The sequence below is a fragment of the Sinocyclocheilus anshuiensis genome, unplaced genomic scaffold (genome assembly GCF_001515605.1).
Source record: "Sinocyclocheilus anshuiensis isolate Anshui unplaced genomic scaffold, SAMN03320099.WGS_v1.1 scaffold407, whole genome shotgun sequence".
Lineage (NCBI taxonomy): Eukaryota > Metazoa > Chordata > Actinopteri > Cypriniformes > Cyprinidae > Sinocyclocheilus > Sinocyclocheilus anshuiensis.
The window spans coordinates 2,436,548-2,464,329 of record NW_015552593.1 but is presented as its reverse complement, the minus strand read 5'-3'; the positions used below and the strand labels follow the sequence as shown (position 1 = coordinate 2,464,329).

The 27,782-nt window shown below is 36.1% G+C and overlaps 1 pseudogene; it reads right to left on the bottom strand.

The window, feature by feature from the left end:
* LOC107665563 (protein eyes shut homolog) overlaps positions 1-27,782 on the bottom strand; it is a 218,051-nt pseudogene that overhangs the window by 32,599 nt on the left and 157,670 nt on the right.

Below are 27,782 nucleotides of genomic sequence, written 5' to 3'. Positions count from 1 at the left end.
GCAAAAAATAATATCTCTGTATTTTTTGGCCGATTTGCGATATACGGTATATATCTTGGTATTTTCGTTTTTGTATTTGTATTTTAAAAATCTGTATTTAATATATATATATATTTCACATACCACCCAATGTTGTCCAACAAAACAATACATAGTAAAGGCTATGAAAACAAATAAAGTGACTGTAACCATGTAAGCCTTCATATCATGTGCAAAAAAAGGGTTAAAATCACATTTCATTCTAACATTGTAACATCGCAATCTAAAAACTAAAATAAGGCTTTTAAAGCCTAAAAATGAAAATAAATGAGAACAAAAGCACAGAGTTGTGTTAGGCTACAGTCCCTTTACTGTCAGTGCTATCATAAAAATAGACTTACTTGTAGGTTTAAAATTGTGGTGTGTGTTCACGCTGTGTGTGTCTACTTTGGATGGGATAAATGCAGAGCACTAATTCCGAATATGGGTCACCATACTTGGCCACATGTCACGTCACTATTTAATTGAGCTTTGTCTGTTTGGCACGCTTGTCTGTGAAGTTTAGCGGAGAATCGCAAAGCAGAAGGCTCATGCACTTCTGACAGAAAAATTGAAATATTTCCATGGCTTTCTAACATTTACAGATGGAGCATATACCTGTGAAATGTAAGTTATGCATTCAGGAAGACAGCACATCTCAAACACATTAAACAGCGTGAGTAGCCTAGAGTCTCTGTCAGCAGCACACACAGCCTTTCTGTCAGAGCATATGACAGGCCGAGCCGCTTAAACTATGCGAAACAAAATTATAAACTATGTCTTACCAGTTTTTAAAGGCCTTAATATGAAGCTTGTCACATGTTTAGAATACTGTATATCGATATAATCGGTATAGCCTCATATTGCATCTCTTATAAAGAAAATATTGATATATCGTACAAACTCGATATACCGCCCAGCCCTAATATATATATATATATATATACATATACAGTACATACTGTATATATATATATTATCAGCCCAAAAAATGACTGCATCCCCACAGTGATTAGCAATAACAAGTAGCAAATCAATTATTCTGATATGTTCCATCCAAATTTCCTGATTCTATTTAATCTATTTAATTCTATTCTCTTTTTAAAAACCATGAATGATTCCTGAACTGATTCATTATAATTCATAAAAAATTATGTGACCAAGGCAGTCAAAACTGAGAGGAAAAACCATATTTCTAAGTCTACAGCATAATTCAACATGTGTCACCCTGCCTGACACCAGCCACGTGTCAGGCATAAAAATATGCCTTATCAAAATTGTATAACTGCCCAAAACCCTCTTTTCTTTTTGTTCATCATTTAGTTATTCTGTTACATGACAAAGAGTTGAGTGCAATGATCTAATGTCTTAAGAAAATGTGCGTGAACTTGCCATCACATTGCTAGGCTGTTGTTCATGGTTGCCATGTTGTTGACATGCAGTTGCTTTTAGTCATATTGCCATTTGTTTGCTGTGCTGTTATGGGTTGCTAGGCATTCCACCATCCATATATCCTGCTAAAAAGCCTTATTTTAAAAAGATGTGGTTCCTTTATATCATAGATTTATATTTTACTGGTAAAATATATTTTACTGCTCAGAGGGTTTGTGGAGGTGATTCTGTGCAAATGTGCTCAGACCTGATGCAACATCATGACATCACACACACACACACACACACACACACACACACACAGCCGTTCAACAACTATGAAATCTAAAAGCTGAATATAATTGCAGTTCATGCCACAGTTCACTAGAATGAATGCTGGGAGACGCCGAGCACCGCGGGGCCACTATTGGTCCGACTACAAAACATGTATAAAGCACTGGCAACAGATGGCAGTAAAACATCATGAAGCTGCAGTTCTGCAGTACACACGCACACACACTGCTGCTTCTTTATTGGATGTGAAAACAAAGGCAGAAATTAGAGAGGACTTTTACTTCCTGCCACATCGCAAGTCCAACAGGAACAGCAATAATAACAAGAGGCATGACAGGTGATAATCGCACACAAAAACACCATCAACGCAATTCCCTGTTGGCCCACAGATAATGTAGAGAAAAATATGTTTATGCTAATTAAGGGCTATTAAATAGATCTACAATTCTTGAATTCATTCATGTATTCACTTCGACCTCCTCTTTATCTGAATGAGAGCCATTAAGAGCCACAATTGTTGCCACTCATTGATCATTTTTATCACATTGTCCACAACATGTCAATAGCTCAAACTGACTGTGTCATCATAAGCAACCTAAGATGAATGCGCAACCGAAGAGCTTTGTTCCCACATGCAAGTTTTCTGAGAGGCGCGCTAACGTGTCAAAGGCCGGTGGCAGATAACGGCGCTTCCCTTGATCACCCCCACCGAGGCAGCCGATAAAGACAGACGCAGCCCCTCATAGACTCGCGCAACCAGCTTCACTGACTTTCATGCATTAAAGTGTCAAGGCTTTTTTTGCATAACAAGCTCACTCGAATGGCTTTAGTTATTTTGGGCAGCCTGTGTTCTTAGTCATGTCTCCAGGTGATCTTCCAGACCCAAATTACAGGCGCGCCCTACGACTTTGAGACGCCGCTCCAGATGAGGTATTTTGAGAATAGTCTGACTACTTCCCTGATTAAAAATAACAATGCTTACAGCCTGCCAGACACAAACATTACTCTCAGAAAGCTGGTATATTTTACCAGCATGCATGAAAGTAAAATTTGAGGAGTAGCTGTATTGAAAATATGGCAATTACAGTGAGGTTCTTTTGAAGACTCCATGAAATTAAAAATCGCCAATCATTCCAATCCCCAATAGTGACCTGCGAAATGGACCTGCGAATGGTTATTTGGCCATATTAAATAAGTACATGAGATGTGGCCTTGGCCATAATCATGACATGCACTATGAAGCAGTTAAGGACACATGTAAATTGCATGTATTTTCATATTAAACATTCATCATTCATATTAAACACAGGTACCGAAAAATAGTTTATATATAATGATGTTTTATTAACAAAGTTCGGGAAGGGCCAAAATTCCGAGCTCGGAGCCCTCCCCTCGGACAGCATGCCAAATACGCATAACCTTTACTCTGTTTATTATATGTAAGTGTGAACTCGTGAATATATGGTGAAAAAGGTGATTTTTTAAATTACATTAAATCAGCAAAGATGCATATATATATATATATATATATATAAAACAATTTTTATATATATAAAAGATGTTTTTTTAAATTATTACATTAATGCAGCAAAGATGCATTTAATTGAATGGAATGTGGCAGTATCATGGTTGCCACAAAATATTAAGCATCTCAACTGTTTTTACATTGATAAAAAAAAAAAAAGATTCTTAGGCACCAAATATTAGAATGATTTCTCAAGGGTCATGTGACTGAATTAATCGCTGCTAAAAATTCAGATTTGCATTATAGGAATAAATTACATTTTAAAATATAAAAAAGTGATATTTTAAATTGTAATAATATTTAATATAAGATAGATAGATAGATAGATAAGCACATTTTCCTGCCTCTGTTTTTGACATATTTCATATTTAAAGTAATTTCATGGCCTTAAATGTAATAATACAAGCAATGTAAAAACCAAATTCAACAACTCGAGGACAGAATATACAGCACCAAAATGGGGTCTCAGCAGTTACTGGGAAATAAATATTAAAGAAGCAAAAATATCTGCAGATCTAATGCATTGATCCACAGAGCAGCCGCATTAAGAATGCTTCCTTTTTTTCAAACAAACCCAGCAGTAGTTACCCAGGAATAAATGGCATACATTTAAATAATAATACGTGCTAGGGAATGCAAAGTTCATGTGTAATAAAGGACAGGACGCGATGCTGTGTAATGCAGCGTCTCACGCTTGTTGACCTTTGGCTTTGTGTGAACAGAAATGACTCACACACAGCAGACTTGGGTAAAAGCCAATCACAGCAGAAGCATCTGACAATATATGCAGACATACATAGACACACAAACACTCGCAACAGACTTACCGGGTAAACAATGTCACCACCGCAAGCCTTTAACCTAATTTAACCTGTCTGCAGTGCAGACCAGTACTACACCACATTAAGCAAACTCAGCATTGAAAAGCCTCCAGCAATACATATGCAAGATCAACAGACCATATTAGAAGGGTAACCTTACATGCATTTTCGACTATGAACAGTATGTATTCAAAAAAAGCCAACAGCAATGTATACTGCTTATTTGCTATACATCCATCCGTAACAAGTCAAAAAAAAAAAGCGAAAGACAGAAATGAGGAGAGGTGGGCCGGACCGCTTAGAAACAGCAGTCAAACTGCGTTCACAAAGTATGAATTAATAAGATCAATGTATGAATAAAAGATCGTTCTTCAAGTGAATTGAATACATCAAACATTCACAACAGAACATTATTCCCAGAAATGGGAGAGAGGGAGAGAGAAATGAGGTGTAAGTTTCAGACTAAAACTCAGAGGCGTGCTTTGATGTCTGAAATCTAGATCAGCAGTTTAGGAAGACTGATCAAAAAGTTTGGACTAAAGTATTCCTTCCATCGTTTCTTGAAGCGATGCAGCGGTGGAATGTTGCGCAGTCGACCCATCCACTTGTCACTTGATATGAATTTATGTGAGCTGAGTAAGATCAGATAAGATAGAAATGTATTGATCCCCGAGGGGAAATTTGCTTGTCACAATGACACAGTGTCACGCAGAACAGAACTGCGCATCATAGGCCAGTAAACACAAAAGGGCAAGAGAGAACAGAACAAAATGAACACCATAATAGAGTGAATCACTTGCAATACCTAAAATAAAAACATGCACACATAATAAACACCACACAGGATGTAATCAGCACATGAGTGGCTAACAGCAGTTATTTTTGATCGATAGCTTCAAGTTAGAATTGTGTTATATTAATTATACATTTTTCTTTTTCCTCTAGACTGTTATATGGCTGGTCGAATACATGCATGCAGTATGTACTCTCAGTACTCATAATATTTAGCATTATGTAGAATGTACTGTATACAGTGTTCTGTATACTAGAGCTCATGCATGAATGTAATATCGGATGAACTACTGCATTTGACAATGTGCAGGATAGAGCAGAGCTCACTGCGTGGGATACTGTATCTAACAAAGCAATGCACTCAACCTGATTCAATCATAAATTCATAAATAGGCAATTCATTTATTAAACAATGAGTACGTTTACATGGACAACAATACTCAAAAATAGATTTTAATACTAAAAATTGATTTTAACACGATTAAGACAATACTCTGATTAAGAATCTGCCATGTAAACAGAGATTTTTAATTACATTAATCCAGCTAAAGTCATATTCGAAGTAAACAGAAATCAAAGTAAACACAAATAGAATTAAGACATGTGGAGTATTCCTATTTTAGTCACATTATCGAAGTGCAGTATAGACATGTACACACCTTAATCACATTATTAGGACTTTTCACCACATTTTGCGACAGGATACACACACGGCAGTGTTCAACCGTTAGATGTTAGAACCCAAACAAAAGAGCATGCCTTCAACAACACTGTCATCTGTTTGCACGTACAGCATGACAAATAATTAACTGCACTTGAAGCTTTCAGTAAATTAAAAATGAAACACCCAAAACTGTATATGGCACAATAACAAACACGAACTATATGTTTATATGTGAAATTCTGGAGGGGACGTCGGATGGCGTCGCTTAGTGACGTAATGACGTGCCATTAATCAATCTATGTACTATAACAGGGGTGGCGAACTCCGGTCCTGGAGAGCCGCAGTCCTGCAGAGCTCAGCTCCAACCCTAATAAAAACTTACCTGCCTGTAGCTTCCTAATAACCCTTCAGACCTTGATTAGCTTGTTCAGGTGTGTTTGATTAGGGTTGAAGCAAAACTCTGCAGGGCTGCGGCTCTCCAGGACCGACGTTTGCCACCCCTGTACTATAACATGTAAAACAGGAACAAGAAAGGAATATTCTAAAAGCAACTCATGTAAACACCTTAATTGTAATATTGTCTTATTCAGAATAAGGTAAATAATTAGATTACTGATGTCCATGTAAACGTAGTCATTGTGATCATTTTTATTTCAGCATGAGCTATTTGAGTACATCAAGTTAAAGTAAAAGAAAATGTTGCATTAGCAAGAAGCTGTAAAAAATGTTTTTGTATATTTTATTTCATTTAATTTCAAGTAAACTTTTTTATGGTTTTAGGTTTAGTTTAATTAACTATAATAACCACGATTAGTAGTATTATCTAATATTTATGGAATCATGCTTGCGGGTATTTCATACAAAAAATTAAATTAAACAAACAATAATAATATTAATACTATTACTACTACTACTGCTAATAATAATAAAAATAAAATAAAATAAATAAAAATAAAATGGATTGCAGTTATATGAATCATCATACCAATTTCTTTCGATCTGAATTTAATTCAACTTCAGCAGTTGAACTGGAATTTAACAGGCATGCTGAATCTATTTGTATTGCTTTTGGTGCTTTGTACCTTTTTTATTTATTCTAAAGTGTGATCCTAGCTGAATAAGTAATCCATAAGTAATGGTGCAACGTGACATGTTTCAGTTAACTGAGACAACTGACAAGGTTTTCAATCATTCTTCAACTGCTCAACAGCTGCTATAATTTGGTTGGCGTCATCTATAAACATTGACATATCAAGTGCTGAAGGACTTTCGCCAAATAGACCTCTGACACAGACTTGAGCATCTCAAACTCCCCATACTGCTCTCAGGTATATCATCAGGGGCCAATGATTCACATTACTTTCTCCAGTGCCTGATTTTTCAAGTGACCCATTACACTGTGGCAATGGAAAATCTGAGATGATGGGAATCCCCGCAAAGTGTTAGATAATCAACAGCATCATTCAACATCAAGTCACATGAAGGAGAAACACTTAAAAGTATGTGGACACCTGACCACTACATCCATATGTGACTGTGGAGCATTTTAAAATATATGGAGTTAGCCCTCCTTTTGCAGCTATAACAGCTTCCAGTCTTCTGGGAAGGCTTTACATTTGATGTTGGAACATGGCTGCAGGGATTTGCTCCCATTCAGATGTAAGGGAAACAGGTCAATTTAGCTCAAAGGGAATCATTTAAGATTTTAAAGGGAATTTGGACAGAATCACTGTTTTATGGCTGATCACTGAGACGGCCAGCGAGTCATTGAACGAGCCGTATAACATCAACTCTGCAATGGATATTTATATCCAAAATATAGTGAAAACACTATTAATTAGCACAGTAACAAGATCGGCAGTTTAAGACATTAACTTGTAAGCACAAAACACAAGATACTTCTCTTTTCAATATAAATAAGACTTTATTGGATAAATCTAAGACATATAAACTAATCTAACACATAAACAAACGCATTCACACAAGTTGCAGAAAGAGAGAAAGTGAGGAAATAATGAGTTTAAGAGAATGAAAATGTGAAATCCCAAGTTTACAGCAATATGTGCAATTGCATAGATCTGAACAACCATCAATCACTTAATTAACCCTCGCATTGAGTTCCTCAATTAGGTTAAAATTTATATTAAATGCACCAGTTCAGCTAGGATCTGGAGGTACTTGCGGTGCGTTGCGTTGCCTGTACGGGGGTTCCCTTTGTTGTGGTCCTTGCAGAACAGGGGGTTTCCCGCAGTTGCGGATTGGCTGGAAGTTCAGTCTTGGGAAACAGTGGTTGGGCGTTGGCTGACGACGCGGAGTTGTGGGCTGGTTAAAGTTTAGACCGTCCATCAAATTTTGCGGACAACTTTGTTTGGTTCTTCTAGGTTGTCTTAATTTAAAACGTTTACCGTTAATTCTCTAGTAACATCATTTGCAATGAAATTAATTGCCCTATCGTGCATGGAGCTCTCTGGCTTCCATTCAGTTTAGAATGACGTGAATGTATGAAGACCAGAGGTTAAGAGGTCTCTCATAAGGAATTTCAGTCTGTTCTCTGTGGTCGAGGTGGGGGAAGTCAATTCCAAAGAGCTCGTGATTGTAGTTACTATCACGTGATGGTCATGCGGTCATCTCTTTGACCATTTAATCTTGATTACTTGCCCTAAAATTGACAATCTCCTTGGAATTGTCAATAAGTGTTCTTTTGTTTAAATGCTGTGAGCTACTCAAAGCTGCTAGTTGGTTCAGGCTTGTGGGGCCAAGATCTGATTTACGAACATCCTGTGTCTTGGGTCTCTGTGGAATTTGGCTCCTCATGTTTCAACCATGTTTTGACCAAATCTTAGATTGTCTGATTCGGTCTGATACCCTACACAGACATACAAGGTCAGGCAGTCAGCATTCCAATTCATCCCAAAGGTGGTTTAGGTCTGGGCTTTATGCAGGGCAGTGGGCTTTATACCAGGCTAAGTAAATCATTTCTTTATGCACCTCGGGAGACTGTGAAGCTGAAACAAAAAAGGTACAGCCCATGTTTGATAATGAGATTGCACGGGTATATGCTTGATTTTTTTGCGATAGCCAAACCCTTTAATTATAACAGGAGTCTAAGTACTTTGGCCATGAATGCACATGTACAGCCCCCAAAATCACACCACATAAAACCGGCGACACATTTATGTTAATTAAAAATAAATAATTAAATCATGTGCCACTCAGACCCTCTCCTCTAATGAAAGTTACCACACTCTTTCCAGCTGCATTAAAATTCTGCTTAAGTGCCACTTGGCTGACCTTGATCCAGTACCATGCAATGCCTGATCTCATCAGATCTTCACGGCTCTAGCAGACCCAGAGAGATGACCTCAAAATCAAGAGGCAGAATTGTTGATATCGACAAAGCCAGGTTTATTCTCACCGTCTGACAGGAGGAGGTGATTAGACCCTCATGTCAGTGCTCGGGGGTCATGGACAGGGTGCATAGTGTATGTGGAGGTGACGATAGCAGGATATTATGATTAGCATCAACCAAAAGACGAAGATGTTAATATCAGATGATTAAAAGGGTAGTTCCATCAAAAATTAAAATTTGCTTGAAATTTACTCGCTCTCAGGCCATCCAAGATGTAGATGAGATCAGAACAGATTGGCATTACATCACTTGCTCCCCAATGGAGCTTCTGCAGTGAATGGGTGCCGTCAGAATCAGAATCCAAACAGCTGATAAAAACATCACCATAATCCACAAGTAATCCACACAACTCCAGTCCATCAATTAACATCTTGTGAAGTGAAAAGCTATGTAATTGCAAGACACAAATACATCATTAAAGTTTTAATTTTAAACCATCACTTCTAGCCAAAATATCAATCCATAATGCTTTCTCCATTGAAAAAGTCTATCCCCTGTTGTCCTCTCACATCAAAATCCACTGACATATTTGTTTAAAACAAATGGTTTTGGACTGTTCTCATGTCTAAACAGTGCTTAATCTGTGGATATTTCTCTCCTGATTCAAATTACTTTTCTCACTGGAGAAAGCAATATAATGAAGAGGGCTCATATTTTATCTGGAAGCAACTGTTTAAGTTAAAAGATGGATTTGTTTATTAAAAACATGCAGCTTGTGGATTACTTAAATTACTTGTGGATTACTGAGATGTTTTCCTCAGCTGTTTGAACTCTCATTCTGATGGCACCCATTCACTGCAGTGTGATGTAATGCTACATTTCTCCAAGTATGCTGATGAAACAAACTCATCTACATATTGGATGGCATGAGAGTGAGTAAATTTTCATTGTTGGCTTTAAGCTTTGTATAAAGGGGTAAATACAGCTAAATCAAATATAAAACAACTTCCTATATAAGTGACTCAATATACAGTACAATATTAATCTTTTATCCTGCATATTGATTTTAGGTGATTTTTAAAAAATTTTTTACTTGTATGAATTTCACTCATGAACGTACACAGATGTACTGAGAGATGCAAACAAACAGTAACAGACAGTTTGTTGGGTTTCGTTTCTATTTTTCAGCTCTTATTTTCACCGATTGTACATCGGAATATTTAATAAGTGACGTACAGTAATCAAATGGCAGTTGGCATTGGTCTGTGTCTATCAGTGCAGCATGAATTGGCCTTGAAATTGACAACAGGTGAATAAAATGCACTCTCCCGGTTTGCCTTCAGCATGAGTTGTTGGTAGGTACAGCAGGGTGCATGTTTATTTGTTTGTAATGATGTCTTTAACTTGCTGTAATCTTAATGCTATTTAATTTACAATACTGCACTCCTTTTAAAAGGTTTTAGCTGCTGGTGCACATTGGCCAATTCAAGACACAGTCTTCTACTCACTGCTTCAGACACCATGCTGTGTCAAATGCTGCTTTCATTTTTAACTAGAGATGGATTTCTTTTTATCCTGTTGAACTTGCTGTTGAACCTCACGGTTTTTAAAGAGGTTTTATATAAATGCACAATTTTGATACTTAAGACACTTTTTTTGACTGTTATCACATGTTGCCTGTGGAACTGACTTGTCTTGTATTTTATTTGCCTTTGTGCCTGTACTTAGCATCATTCTTCTTTTAATCTTATAAAATAACCTGGGGTCAGTATTTACTCACCATTATGTAATTCCAAAGCTGTATGACTATGTTTCTTCGAAGGAACAGAAAAGATGATATTTTGAATAATTTAAACTTTTTTTCCCCAATAAAGGCCAGCAACATTGGATCCCATAGAATTTCATTTTCTGGGGAAAAAATCTGAATATTTTTTGTGCTTCACAGAGAAAGTAAGTCATACAGGTTTGGAACAACATGAGTGTGAATAAATGATGACAAAACTTTCTTTCTTTTTTTGGAACTATCCCTGTAATTGTAACTGATGTCAAATCAACTTAATACTTCAATTTCTCATTCTACCATTTGAATCAGGTATTTCTAAAGGATTTCATGCACAATTTTTACAGTATCTCACATCATCATTCAAAATCTTATTGGACATGGATGTGCCAATGTCAAAGGAATGACTCATTCTTCGGAATATTGAGAACAAAGAAAGCAGACATTCAGAAAACTGCAGATGGCACATCTGACAATATCTCCATTCCATCAGCCAGAGTATTTCCTCAGACGAGTGACAGAAGGAGAGAAACCTTCTCCAAGTCCTAAGAGATGAGACCACTGAGTCAAACAAGACAGCAGGAATATCTAGAGACAACTGATACAGGCTGTCGGATTGTTAAGTTAGAAGTACTTGGGATCTAAACACATCCCCCTATGGGAGAAAAGCTGTTCAAGAAACCCATCAAATATACAAGTGAAATCTGAACCCTAATGGCCGAGGACTGCTATATGCATCTGCAAAATAGCCTTACAGCTAAGATATAAAAAAAAAAGTTTGCAATAAAATGTTGCTTAACTGCTCTCTGACCACAATTACATCTGGAGAGATTTCATTAAACTACATGCTTTACATGCATCCAGGGGTGAGATAAAATGTAATTGAATAAATGCATAAATTAAACATAAATGTAGACGTAGGTTCATAAACAGGAAAAATGCATTATTATCATTTGAATACAAATCAGTTATACTTTTTGTAGAACAAGTAATACATTTCAGGTTACAGTAAGTCTAAGCAGGGCTGTCAATAAATTAAAAATGAATTGATTATAGTATTCTATCTGCAATAGTTTTAAACTATTGGCCTACTGTAGAATTTTGATGCTCTTTCAAGGTCATTGGTAGGGTTTTTTTTCCAACACAATTTTTATTATTATTATTAACTGCACTATCATGATAAATTGAAAGTCCTAATTATAATATTCTATGATTCACTTACATAATTTAATGCAGTAATAGCAGTAGATATGCTAATAGTGAATAAATGCAATTCTATTACCAGCCTCTTGACATTCAAGCCTTTTGAATTCTTATGCAAAAGCCTTTAGCAATACATTCAAGCACGGTCATATTTACTAAATATATAATGGAAAACACAACAGTGCGATAGTTTGTGACCTTAAATACATCTCCTATTTGAGTGGTTATATATGTTCATTCCATTATATTAATTATTGAATTATGTACGAGCAGTGACTGGCTCCTTCAAGATAATGTTAATTAGCATTATTGTTAAGTGTTGAAAGGAACAATGTCTAATATGTAGCAGTAAGTTTCACTGTTGCTGTGTGATTATGGAAATTACAACAAAGAAAAACATTAAACCTGAGCCATATGAAAATGCAGCTTTGATGCAACTCCCAAATGTCAAAACTCATGAGTCCCAAGCATGTGATTTAATGAGCATACTCAAACAAAAATCCCAGAAAAGAGCTGCTGCTACAACTTATTTATAAAACATATAAAATTGGCTGTGACGAGAGGGGCGGGGCTGAGAGCCGTGGGAACGGAGCGAGGCCGGTGGAGGAAATGTTAATGCGCAACACCTGCGCCACTCACCGGTCTCGAGTCCCACGGAGGAGCTCTGGAAGGATAAAAGGAGGAGTGACAACAGTGTTGGACGAGAGAGGACCAGGCCTGGACTTTATTTTGTGTTTTGGCTCTGTTCGTGCACGACAGTCATCCACGAGGGGCTGTCGTGCTATTTTGTGTTTATTTTATTATTAAAGTTTTCTTTAAATGTTCGCCGGTCCCCCGCCTCCTTCTTCCCGATCTACAAACTGTTACATTGGTGCCGAAACCCAGGAGGAAGGAGGGACACGCTGCCAGAGATCCCTCGCCGCTGTGGTGAATCCGCGGTGCCATTGAGCATGGCGGAGCAGTCTGCTGCCGTGGACGCTCGAGGCGGTGGGCTGGAGTGAGTTGCCGGGGGGGCGGACGAACTTGCTGCCGGCCGCCTGGGATGTGGAGGGACGGCTGCCGTCCGTGAGGGAGCGGAGGAGTCGCTGCCGTTCGCCTGAGGCCGGAGCCTGCTGCCATCCGCCATGATGGGGAGGAGCAGGGAACGGGGGACTCCTGCCGGCTGCCCGAACCCGGAGGAGCCGTCGCCGTCCACCGGGCGGCGGAGGAGTGTCATGCCGTCCACCGAGGGCTATCCAGTGCCGCCGCCAGGCATCGCGGAAGAGTTTACCCAGCTGGTGGAGGGCCGAGCGGCAGTGTGTCTGGGAACCGGAACTTTTTTTTTCCTCTCTCGTCTCTGTCTCTCCTCATCCTTCCGTCTCCTTTTCTCTCGCCTCGTCTGTCTGTCCTTACCCCCAGGTACACCGCGGCCGCCGTGATCGGCTCCCCCAGAAGTGGGGTGGGGGGAGTAGAGCGCAGTCTCGTGAGTACCCCCCGGCCTGCGAGGGGCGATGGGGGTATGTGACGAGAGGGGCGGGTAGATGGAGTAAATGCTAATGCGCGACACATGTGCCACTCACCGGTCTCGAGTCCCACGGAGGAGCTCCGGAAGGATAAAAGGAGGAGTGACAACAGTGTTGGACGAGAGAGGACCAGGCCTGGACTTTATTTTGTGTTTTGGTTCCGTTTGTGTTTATTTTGTGTTTATTTTATTATTAAAGTTTTCTTTAAATGTTCGCCGGTTCCCGCCTCCTTCCCGATCTACAAACTGTTACATTGGCATATAGGAAACATAAAATTGAGTTCTGAACACATCTTTATGATTTTATGACTTATGAACACATCCTCTGAACACATATTTAGTTGTTTCTTCAACTATGGCACTTTAATTTCCAAGAGGTCAATTTTTTATTAAAACATGTTTCAACTTTTTTTTATAGGAAGACTTTTTACCATACCCTTATTATTTATTTTTTGCAACTTTTAAAATTGCAATAATCAGAATAAATGGCTCACGAAAAAATGTGAACATTCAAAATCACTGTAGAAAATTGTACATGAATATGTTTGTTCATTTAAATTCAAACTGTAAGACTATTACAGATGCTAATAGATTAGGTAATAGAATCATTTCTTAAAGTGCACTGCCAATATTATAATAATTTCCTCAATCAGTATATTTTGTCTTAAACCTCAAGATACAATTTATTTGTTACGCAAAACTGCACAAGGTATAAAAAGTGTTGTTTTTAGAGAATGTCTTGAATTAAGTTTATGTTCCACAGATTATTGCAAATAACAATTTTGTGAGATTAAAGCTTAAAACAAGAAAAACTGACAAATTGTTAATATCTTCTGAAGCTAATTAATCTTGCTTTGAGATTGTTTACATATTTTAAAACTGCAACAAATGCTAGGAAAATGATCTTTTTTGGTGTAAAAAAATGAAACATAATTCTCACCTCACTAAAATTGGCACCAAGCTATTGCTCCTGATATTCTGCGGGGCAGCTGCAGTCAAAACATGAATACCGCTGCAGCCCAACCTGGCCACTGGTCTTCCATTCTGGAGAAAAAAAGGGAGGAAACGGTCTCCGAAATTCTGCTCCCGGGCTGAAATGACAGAGGAGATATTAAGAAATGAGGAATATTTCACTCAAAGCTTATTGTAATGAGATTTGAAGATGACCCGTTTTAATTTGTAACTAGAAACCCTGTTCCTGTACTGAATCTCTAGCTTCTGTTCAGTCAGTTACATTTTGGTTCTTTGAGTACATTCAGCAGTAATATGAAATAAAATCTCTATTTCTTTCAAATGAATTTCAATAGTGCACATACCAAATTCTAACCCAAAGAAAATCTTCATAAAGGACATAAATTGCAATCACCTTGTTTACTTATGTTACCTGGTCGTTTCCTTTAAATATATTTCACAAAAACAAATGCAGTTTGGCATTTCATTGGTGACATTTTATTTCTTTTGAAATATTTTTTTGCCTTGTCCCAATATGAAATGTTACAAAGTTTTTTTTAATTACTTGTGAAAATATTACTGAAAATTTAACAATTTACTAATGTACATTTAATGCAGACAAAAGTGATTTTGTGAGTGAGTGACTGAATCATTTATTCACCTGATTCGTTCAAACACACTGATTCATTCAGAAACGAAACAAGTGCTTAAGAATGAGTCAAAGAATCTTTCACTCAACTGAGTTTTTAAAAAAGCTGATTCATTCAAGAACAAAACAACTGATTGGCTTTATGAGTGAGTCAACGAATCAATCACTTAACCAATTTGATAAAAATGCTGATTCATTCAAGAACAAAACTGACTGGTTTTATGAGAGAGTCAATGAATCATTCACTCAGGAACAAAATGCTACTATGCTGTTGCTTGCAGTCTTTGTTTAATACTATTTTTGTTTGCATAACAAAAATACACAAAGAAACTCATAATAATATCTAAAATGTAAGTTCCTTAATATTCCTTAATAGTAACTTTGTTTTTTTTTTGTAAACCTGCCACACCTGCTATCAATAAGTGGTGAGAATAAATCAAGAGAATTTCAGGAACTATAAGTATACTGTTAAAGTGCATAAGCACATCATGGTTTACAACGTACAGAAGCACAAGGTATCACAACTAAATCAATAACCGCCTATTTTATTCCCACTTGAGCTCGAGTAGTCACACAACAATATCGTGGAGCTTCCTGCTTACTGTGGCAAATCTGGCAACAGCCCCAGTGATTGCAGACGCATTTGGCACCTACTGCATCAACTACAGTTGTAGTTCTTCGTCTTTTTTATGTTAAGGGGATGGTGTGTAGGAAAATGACAAATTACTCCTTATTGTCCCAATGGCCCTGTTACCCTGTACTGGGTCTAACGGTGCGTGCATTCTCTTGTCAGTACCTGTCACCTGTTATATTCACAATCCCTCTTGGCGGCTGATGACTGAAGCCCAGCGGGAGTCTCACATGGTGCTCGCGGGAAGGTTTCGTTTGGAAGGGAGTGAACGGATGAGATGCAGGTGTAACTCTGAGCATTTTTCTGCATTCTGAGGCATGTCTTCTGATCAGCTTCCTTTGATCTCTAGAGTTCTTTTCTACATTCAGACAAGAGAGCTTCATCTGGGCTGCACACCTATACATCTGAGCATTATCATCCACCAGCGGAAAAACACTCGAACCCAAGAGGTTAATTTAGTGACAGGCGAAATAAAAAAAATATTAACTGAAGAATTAACCGATTTGTTATTACATTATAGATCAGATACCAGAGGTGTTTTGCTTCTCCTTTTCTTTTAAGATTTATAGAGAGACATAGTGGGGTTCAAAAGACTGAGACAACATAATTGTAATATATTGGGGTTTAAATCAGGAAATAAACAAGTTTTATGGAAGTTTCAAAAAGGTTAGAGATGTTAAAAATAAAGTTATGTAAATTAAAGAGAATTTATCAATTTATTAAGAGAATTAAAGAGAATTTCACTAAGTATGCTGAGTATGCATACTTGTAATGTAATGTAATGTAATACAGAACTAACAATTTTGTATTCAAATGAGAAATTTGTAAAATACAAACATTTTTACTAGTTGTCTTAGACTTTTGTAAGCCAGTGTAGGAATTTACATTTTTCGGATTGGAAACTGAAAATGATTAAACATTTCACTTACCACAGAAAAATATGTTAATCACATTTTTAATTTTATTTTATTGAATATGTTTTTAATATTTTAATTTAATATTTTAGATAATAGTTAAGTAAAATGAAGAGGAAATAGTCTGCATTGTTTCAAGATCACTATTCAAATAATAATCAAATAATGTTACTCATCACATTTGAAAATGTTAACAAAATATAAAATGAAGAGAAAATATTCTAGGTTTCTACATTGACCATGTAAATTTTTTTTAACCTAATCTAATCTAATCTAATCTAATCTAATCTAATCTAATCTAATTTAATCTAATTAATATAAATATTATAGAACTTTGCATTAGAATGAGAAAAAAGCAAAATACAAACATTTTTACTAGTTGTCTCATGCAGACTACTGGACCCCACTGTAAGAATTGAAATTATCTGGATAAAATTGACATTGATCAAAAGTCCACTCGCGACAGAAAAATAAATAAGTTACTAATCACATTCACGCCGGGTTGGGAGAGCATTCTAATTAAATCAGTCAGTTTCCCTCCTCTAAAATTGATGAATGTGTCACAAGCCGAACGACAGCGAACCCAAATGCTTGCTCCCTGTCTTTTTTTACATGGCTAATCTATAAAAGGAATTTCACGAGGACTCTGACAGGTTGAGACATGAGATAAACTGTCATATTGGCCATGTCAGGTGAGCTGCATATGCACGGCTAATCTGACAGGGTGGAAGTAAAATGAATTTTCTAACTTGACATCAAGAGCAATCTCATTCAAAGATGACAGTCCATCTAGCCCCTCTGCCTTTAGTGCCAACAATTTATAGACATGACTCATCTCTCTATCAGGTTATTTAAATGTCAGGTGATTGCCAAGATCGCTGCTACTGATGTAATATGGACTGCATTTTAGTCATCTGAAATAAGCTTGAAACTTTTGAACAATGTTGACTGCAAATGTGACAGTAAAACAATAACTGATAAAGCACTTCACACTCAAACAGTGACAATATTTCAAACCTCTCGTGAGTCAGCATGAGCACAATATTCAGACAAACATAATCACACCACAACAGATATTATTATTAGAACCACAAGATGAGCCCTGCCCATGATTACTGACATCACAAAATTATCACTGATTTTATTAAATTTATGAAGAAAAAAATATGCAAACTCCTTTTAAACCAAAAAACATTATATTATGTTGCAATTCTATTAACATTTTTATATAAAATTGATAAAAATGCAAAATATAAGCATTTTTACGGATTTTCTCAGACTTTTGGACCCCACTTCAAGAATTTAAATTATTTGAATAAAACTAAAAGTGATCAAAAGTTCAACATACACAAAAAAATAAACACAGCATGTTACTAATCATATTTGAAAATTAAGTTATGTAAAATGAAGAGGAAATATTCTAGCTTACTATTCAAATAATAATTTGTGACATTGACATTGATTTCTGCTGTTTAGAAAAAAAACAGACAAACAGGAAAGTTCACTTTCGATCTGACAAGCTCTAATCTCATTGACTTACTTTATCCGACTTGCTGAAGTAAGGGCACACAGGATTTTTAATCAATCTTTTTGGAAACAGATTTGTTTACAAGGTACCAGATTGACAACGAGTGCTTCTGGACATATGGTTAATATGTATAGCCAATTATGATGTCAATCAGTTGATTAAAAATCCTGAACTCTCGAGTACAACAGAGATTTGTCAGCAAGGCAACGTTTAATAAAACAAAACGGACCATTTATAATATATTCCTGCTTTCCAATAACGATACCACTTAAAATTTTAATACATTATAATTAATGTAAATCTAATTCACTCATTTACAGGTAAAGATCCCCAAATACTCATTCATTTGGAGTTCGGCCCAGCCAAGGGACCATATTTGTTTAGGACAAAGTAATTGAAGAGCTTCATCCAGCAGGGTTTGCCAATTAGCTAATGGGATCAGCCATCATAACTTTAAATTCAGCCCACAGCACATATCCTGGTGTGATTGATTTCACCTAGAGACATTTGCTATGTCATTAACATGTCCTGAGAGAGGACTTCATTACTGGATAAAGAGGTACAGTCGACGGTCCGGCGTTTTAATTTAGCGCTGAGGCTTACAGTTATATTCACAGCCTTATAACTGATAAGCCTTAACTGTGTAATCCGCAGCCTGCGATGCTGGGAAGCCAATTATTCATTAACACACACAGATAGAGTGTGAGTTATTGAGTCAAACTTTCTGCATCGTTTGGATGTGATTGCTATTCAATAGACATGCGAGGAGCGAACAGCCAGTATATCATGAACGTCATGTCAAAATTAATCACTTACCTCTCAAATCAAGCTGACAATATTATTCTTACATACAAGCTGACAATATTATTCTTACATACGCTATGTGTATTTATATACAGCTGTTCACCCTAATCTTGGAGCGGGAAACGAGCAGGTAGCCACAGAAACATAATTTATGACTAATATGTCACTGGTTTGAAATTAGCACAGCTAATGAAGTCTGTGTGCAAGTTTTCAGCTAGAAATGTTTGAAGACTTAACAAGGTTTCCATGGTAAACTGTATTTGATACATTTCTGGAGCAAAATGAAAAAGAAAGCCTAAAAAAATATAAGCATCTCATCTGCAAGAATAGAAAGAAAAAGCATTACACAAACTATTTTTACTCGGCTCTAAAGCACATTAAAATATTTAGTAGCTATACTTACTATTGATATATAAACTACCTTTCAAAAGGTTTTTTTTTTTTTCAAAATAAATTAATACTTTTATTCAGCAAGGATGCATTAATTTGTGTCAGTAAAATGACATGTATAAACATGTATAATGCTTTTCTGAAGGATCATTTGACACTCAAGACTGGAGTAATGACTGGCTGCTGAAAATTCAGCTTTGCCATCAGAGAAATAAATTACATTTAAAATATATTAAAATAGAAAACAGTTATTTTAAATGCTAATATTTCACAATATTTACAGCCTTGGTGAGGATAAGACTTTAAAAAACATGAAAACAAACATATATGATAAAATATTTGTGATTTACATGCTCACAAAAATTATATTTTGTAAGGAACCTAAACATTTGAATAGCCATTAATAATAAAAGGTACTTTTTGCTCCATAATAGTATATTTACAGCTGCAGGGGTTAAATGGGCTATGTTAACCAGCTAAACCCTCAACCCCTCGGTTGAACACAGATGGTATTAGGAGGAGAGAACTGCATTTTAACAGACAAAAATTAGTATGCGCCCCTGTGTGCAAGGTGAGTCATCTATATTTAGGTTGGTTTCCTAGAAGAGAAAGTCAATTTTTAATGTGTACATATCCTAAAAATTAATTTTAACATATGGATGAGCTCAAAGCTACTGTTCCAGACAAGCACTAAAAGCAACAAAACTCCAATTTTGATTTCATGGGGTCTTTTGAGAGCTGAATTCTCCAGTGGCACTCAGATACTCACAGTAGAGAATAGTACCATGAGGTGTCTTGCTCTTCATCGTCAAATACATGGTCCTCCTGTCCTCAGAGAAATGGCTTGTAAAGTGCATGTCTGACTGAAACAGGGATGTCAGAGACAGCAACTCCAAGAAAGAGGTACCATCAAATTGAGGGAAAAAGATTGTTGCATCTGAAAAAAAAGAGAAAAAAACCCCAATTCTGTTGGTAAAAGGTAAATTTGACAATTCAAGTAAACATCTGTCCTTCGCACAGTTTTGTCCTTAATAATTAGGGATTTTAAATGCATGGGGTATGACAAATACACAGGGTGCGAACTACGGGGGAGCTCGGCTCCCCTTAATAAGACATGGGCTCCCCTGAAAACGTGATTTGTGAAATTTTGGGGGGTCTCAAAAAATATTGACAATGTGTTATTTTGATATGCAATTTCAGTTTTGTGTAATGCGAACCCCCCCCCCCCCCCTATAAAAAAAAAAATAAAGTGGGCTCCCCGAAGTCCACGGTATAGTTCGAACTCTGCAAATACATTTTACAGAAGGGCAAATATTTCCAAGTCTACATACGCGTACAGTATGTCAAACATTTGGAATAATTAAGTTTTATTTGTAAAGTGTTTGAAAGATATTATTTGATCAAAAATAAGTAATAACAGAAAAATAGTAAAACAATTAAAAGAAAACTTTTTGATTTGAATATATTTAAAATATAATTCATTCCTGTGAGGCAAAGCTGAATTTTCAGCATCATTACTCCAGTCACATGATCTTTCAGAAATCATTTTAATATGCGGATTAACTGCTCAAGAAACATATTTTGTTATTATCAGCGATGAAAAGGGCTTGTTTTTGCTCCCTTATATTTTTTTGGAAACTCTGTTATATATATATATATATAAAGCTTTTATTTAATGAGGATGCATTACATTGATCAAAAGTGGCAGTAAAGACATTTATAATGGTACAAAAGATTTCTATTTCAAATATATGATGTTTTTTTTAACTGTTCTATTGATCAAAGATACATATTAAATATAAACATATTTTTTTTTAAATATAAAGAAATATTGTTTTTAATAATTGAGCAGCAATATTCATTACTTAAATTAAGCACAAAAATCAGAATATTAGAATGATTTTTGAGGTACTATTTGGCACTTAAACTAAAATAATTGCTCATCACATGAATAAATTACATTTTATAATAAAATGGAAAATATTTATTCTAAATTGTAATAATACTTCACAATATTACTATTTTTTTAAACTGTATTTTAACAAATTCACTGTAAATTAACAAATTAGTTTTATAGCATTCACATTTTTTAGTCATCTGATTTTTCATCATCAAATACTAAAATGCATAAGCTATAGTTTATTTGACTAGCAACATTATGACTTTTGATCGTTTACTAGTATAATCTCCAAGCTGAATGCACAGTCAAGAGCAGTAATGTCTGCCAGACTCTGAGAAGTAGCCTACACGCAAAGGCAGGAGGATCCTGTCAGGATGTGTTCTGGAGCAATGTTATCTCCCACAGGGTGACAGACCACAGTGACTTCAGGGGAAGAGGAAGGTGGGTGTTGTGTGCTATGGTCAGGACCTCTCTGCCGCGGTAATGATCTGTTAGCTTTTACACAGAAGGCAATGTATGCAGCACGACACTGTCAAGGGATATGTGACAAGACTTCAACATGGCCCGTCCACGGTGAACGTGTGTCAGGGTGTTGCTCCAACAGCGGTCTATATACCACACATTAAGGTTGATTGATTCAGCAAGAGGCAGGATGCAGTTCTCAGGCAGGCCAGGAAATTTACTGTACATGACTTCTGCAATGACATGCTAAAATACATCTAACTAACCAACACAAGGGACCAGTTCTGGTTTTAACACTAGTAGACACAATTTATAGCTGATATATTTTTTAAGCTGTCATTTTGGAGAATACTTCAGCATTCCAGTATTAGGCTAATGATAACTTTTTGAGCAATGTTGCTGGGCAACCCCCGTGTATCATCAGCCTTAGAGTAATGTTACATGTATAAAACTGAGAAAAAAAACAAACAAAAAACAAAACAAAAATGAAACTATGATTTATCATAAAAGCCTTCCGAAAACAAGTTATTAAAAAAAAAAGAAAAGAAATAGATGTAACTTCCTATTTTGTATGTACATTTTTGCACAATTTTTATTTACAACACTATTTTATACATTATAATTATTATTATTATATATTAAATTATACATTGTTATTATATTTTTAAACAATTATATTTATGCATTAAAACATTACAAACTTACATACTTCCAAGCATAAAGACTTATTATCTATATTATTCACTGTAGTGTAAAACTGTTTAAGTTTACATGGTATTTATTTATTCATTTCTTTTTTGTAATCCATCTATCAACAGAAGACAAATAATTTGGGATAAATTTTATTTATGATTAATCCCAGTTTATCTATTATATATCTATTATATATTTATGACCAATTTCTAGAAAGCAGAATGAAACGGTAAAAATGTCAGATTCAGCAAATGTAATTATTTATTCAATGTATCAATAATTAATGTTAATATTGATAAATGTAATAAATGCAATTATTTATTCAATGTATCAATAATTCATGTTAATATTGATAAATGTAATAAATGCAATTATTTATTCAATGTATCAATAATTCATGTTAATATTGATAAATGTAATAAATGCAATTATTGAATTTAAATTTTTTACCACTTCAATCTGCTAATTTTTCCATTTACAACACTATTTACAAATTAAAACATCATAATCATACAATATGTCCATGTATGAAATTTGTATATAAGACTGTTAAAAATAAACAAAATATCTATATCTCGTTTTTGTATCTTATCTATCAACAGAATAAAATTATTTGAGATTAATCTCATTATATCTGACCAATGTTTAAAAAGCAAAATTAAACCGTAAAAATGTCAAATTTTGTACAATGTTTTCATTTATTCAGTATATCAATATTAACATTCGCCAGACCCCGGTTTATAAATCCCTGTTTTATAATAGACATATTAAATCAGATTATGTTTCTTTGCTCCCTATATGCGGTCTGGTCTGGTTGTCTTTGCAGATGTAGAGCTTCAGATAATGATTTATTATGATCAGTGTGATAAAGTGTTTGGGTCCAACATTGTGTCTAGCTGCTTGTTACAGATGCTGGTTAAGCAGAGGCTTGACTGCAAACCATCCATCCTGAAAATAATGACAGTGAGAGACAGAACATCGTCCCAAATGTCTTGTGAAAAATTAATGAGTCTTTGATGACCCTTTTGACCTTTTGGATCTGCATTTATGTGACACTGTGCTGCCTTTGTTGCTAAACCAGAGACTCAGTCTCACATATTTTTTCTTAAAAAAACAACAACACTATCTTCTATCTTGCTTAAATATGAGTAATGATAAATGCACCATATCTACATAACACAATACTGTAGCAGAATTTGCCATTTTCACTTCAGAAACTTGTCTATAATCAGATTTTCGGGACGGAAAGTAAATCTGTTTAGTAGAACCACAAGAATCTGTCACACTTGTGTACAATAATCGTCGTGCCAAGCGGCAAAGTCTAATTTGACTCAGACTAAAGGAAGAGAGGCTCCTCTGTCAAATCCCTAGGCTTGTTATAATAATTCTCATCGAAAAACTTTGTCAGCAAGTAAACAGCCCTCAGACTCCACCCTCTCCGGCACCCAGAAGGGCCGCCAACACCGAACAGAGTTTGAGGCTCAAAAAGCGGCCAAGCAAATCGAGCGATTCCCAACGCTCCACGCAGATTGGACTGCAGTCAGACCGAAGGAGCCTTTCAAACAGCCTCCCGATTCCTCTAACTCAGCAGAAAATAGTGCACACTCTCAGGGCTGCTGTTTAAGGGGGAGTTTTACAAGGCTGATGAACCGTGAGATAAGCACAGATACTGTCTTGATGGATAGACGAAGGGAAAGAAAAGCAAACGACTGGCTAAAAGAGGTGACTGTGCCTTTTTCTTGGGCATCACAGACAACTTCGATGCAGCAAACAGTAGATACTATGCAATCAGCGGTGACAAAGGTTTTATTGTTCACGTTCTTGCCACTGTCATCTTTGGCTTGCTTAGCTGGGGTTCAAAAGACTTTTTCATCAATTTGACACTGACATATCAGATGAGAATCAAATGTGAACTGAGCTGAATAATGACACTTTTGTAGAGCTGCTTTCTAGATTAATCAAATTTGTTCATCATTGCTGAATTTTGCAACATCGACCCTGATACTGACCTGAATTGAATCAACAATGAACTTACTCAAGATAAACGACACTATTGTCTTAAGTTGAATTGCTTGTCGCTGAATTGAACTTATTTCATAATTGATAAACTTTGGTCAGTTATTGAACTGAACTGAATCAACACTGAACTGACTTGAATAATGACATTATTGTCTTTTTAGGGCTGCTTTACAGCTAAATTGAATTTTACCTGAATCAAGTTTGTTAATAATTCGAATTTTGCAACATCATCACTGCTGTTGACCTGAATTTAATCAACACTGAACTGACTCGAGCTGAATAACAACACTATTGTCTTTCCAGAGCTGCTTTACAGCTGAATTGAATTTGAGCAAAACTTGAATAATGGTACTATTGTCTTCTGTAGAGCTGCTATAGCTGAATCGAATTTGTTCATAATTGACAAATCTCACAGTTTTGACACTTACTAACCTGAACTGAATCAACACCGAACTGACTGGAGCTGAATAATGACACCATTGTCTTCTGTAAAGCTGTTTATTGCTAAATTGAACTTGTTTCATAACTGATAAACTTTATGCAGTTATTGAACCAAACTGAGTCAACACTGAACTGACTGGAGCTAAATAACGACACAATTATCATGTTATTTGGATTTGCCACATATTTGATAAAGCTTGAATGATTGATTCTGTTACTTTCTGTTTGATACTGCAAAGCTGCTTTGAAACAATATCTATTGTATAGAGCGCTATATAAATAAAGGTGGCTTGATATGAATTAATTCAATGTGTTCAATTCAATTTACAAGCAATTTCTAAATGTAAATTGTTTCTACACCAATTTTTTTCAGTGCACATGCATGTCATGCGGTCATTGAAAAAAGAAAAAAAAAAATCTGCACAACTTTACTTGTAAACTCAGAGGGATTATTTAATACAGTGTCTGCTTGATTATGTGATATTTCCCATGAGGGAACTACAAATGAGTCAGCCCTGAATATAGCAACCCCCTTGCTTTGCATAGTGCCCAGAGGGACAAATAACATTTCAGTGGATTACTTAATTATCTGCAAATTAGCACTTTGAGAACAAATGGCGGAGGTGCCGAGAAAAGGGCGTAAGAGCGCGGAAGTGCTGAGTGAGTTATTGAGAGAGGTCACCGGTTGCCTTCCTGCTTTTTAAAGGACTGTAGACTCATCATGGAAAGTTCGTTTCATCAATAAATTCCTGAATAAACAAAGCAGTCGCTGCAAAAAGCCTGATCAAGAAACAGGTGAATGGACAAAGTGACGTACAGCTGTATATGCTCTCAGAAACACATGCACAGCGCAGAGCTCTTTTCTCCTTTAGAGACTCGTGTGTCAAGATTATGCCCCAACATAAGTCTGAAAGCAAGCTGAGCACTTTTATATGGAGGAAACCATCTTGTATATATACTAATGCCCTGACACCAAACCCTGTCTGTATTATTACTCTTGAGGTGTAAGGCACACATGCATCCGTAGCTCCCAAAGGAGGGCACGATCTGACCAAGCTGTGAAAAATGCTGAGAGGCAAATAAAGTCATTTCATCTTGATGACAACTTGTCATTAGGAACATTGCTGACATCACATTTTTTTTGACTATTCAAATTTCACTTGTATATGTGTGGGTATTGTATTTTGCTCCCCATATTTTTGACTGTAATGTAGGACTGCATGCATAGCATTTGCATAAACTGGTAACACTTTACAGTAAGGTTCAGTTTGTTAACATTAGTTTATGCACTAGGTAGTTCTTTTATTTGTTTACAAATTTATTAATCTAGGTTAATGTTAATTTATACTATTGTTTATTGTTAATTCATATTTGTTCATAATATACATTCAAAAATTTAAGGAAAATAAATTAATAATTAAAAAAAAAAATGTAAGAATTTTATTGCATTTATTTAAAGATGCATTAAATGAATCAAAAGTGACAGTAAAAACATTTATAATGTTACAAAATATTTTTCAAATAAATGCTAATTGCGATTATTGCTTTTCAACTTACATTTATCAAAAAATCCAGAAAAAAAGTATCAAAACAAACAAACAAACAAATTATTTTCAACAATGATTTTTGAAGGATCATGTGACACTGGAGACTGCAGTAATGGAAAATTAAGCTTTGCCATCACAGGAATAAACTAAGATTTATTTCAAATAAATGCTGTTCTTTTAGCGTAAATTCATCAAATGAAAAAAGCATCAAACCAAACAAACTAACAAAGAAACAAAAACAAACAAATAAAGTAAACAAGCACTACAATTGTTTTCAACAATGATTTTTGAAGGATCGTGAGACACTGAAAACTGAATAATGGCTGCTGAAAATCTTTGCCATCACAGGAATAAATTATATATTAAAGCATATGAAATTAGAAAAAAGTTAAATTATAATAATATGTCACAATGATTACATTAATGCAGCCTTTCTGAACATAAGAGCCTTCTTTCAAAACATTAAAAATCATACTGACCCCCAAATTTTTGATCAGTATAATTACAGAGTTTCCATAACCTGAGACAATAATAATTTAGCTAGATGCGTTTGCAATGTGAAAACAATACAAAAAAGCTCCTCATCCACCCAGCACCTAATAGCAAGGAAACACTGCAGCTGATTTAACACGCTCACTTCACTCTCAAGTTGTAAAAGTCCCACCAGGGAGACATCACAGAGAAACAAAAATCACATAAAAATACCCACAAGTCTCCTTTCTGCCCTTCCGCAAATTAATGCACAGCAGAAAGTAGGGCTGGGTATCGAGTTTGATACTTTTTAGACACCGACCAAAATGCCTCGATACCATCGAGTATCGAAAAACGTCTTGTGGTTCGGTACCAAATTTCGATACCTAAGGGGTTAATCTCGTCAGCGTCAGTGAGCCAATAAGCCTGCAGCACTAGCCCGGTGTGTTCGACTAGAGGCGCGGCGCTGATCGATCAGTGTTTGACATCTGCGAGAGCGATTCAAAGGGCACGGAGCAGTCTGCTCTCTTTAGCTCTCGTGGTACTGTAATACACCGATCGGTCTGCACAGTCAGTCCGCGTAAAGTTGAACACACCTACTAGTTAACACCGGTTACACTCAGAGATGTGGCGCACACGTGAGGCTGTAGTGCGAATGCGTCCCAGCCCCCATAGATGTAAGGCTACATTTACACTGGTGCGTTTATGTTCTAAAATGAAAACGATTCTAGTCATACTGGCATTTCAACTGCGTTTCAAGCCGGCTTTCCACTATCTCCGACAAACGACAAGCGACAGACCGGTCATTCAGTCATTCATTTCCAATGGAGAGTAGCGCGGGAGCTGCGTGGAGTTCCGATAATATGCAGATGTCCGTTTATACTAACGTTATACGAAGATTTATACTCGATGCGTCCGCAAGTTCGCTTTGAGTGCGCGCGACATCATTTCGCGTGGCGGTGTGCACAACATTTTTTGTAACTTTCTGCGCACCTCCGCTTCCGAAGATGCACGAGTTCAAAGCGACTCTAGCCGAACATGCACGTCTGTGCCAGCATTTATGT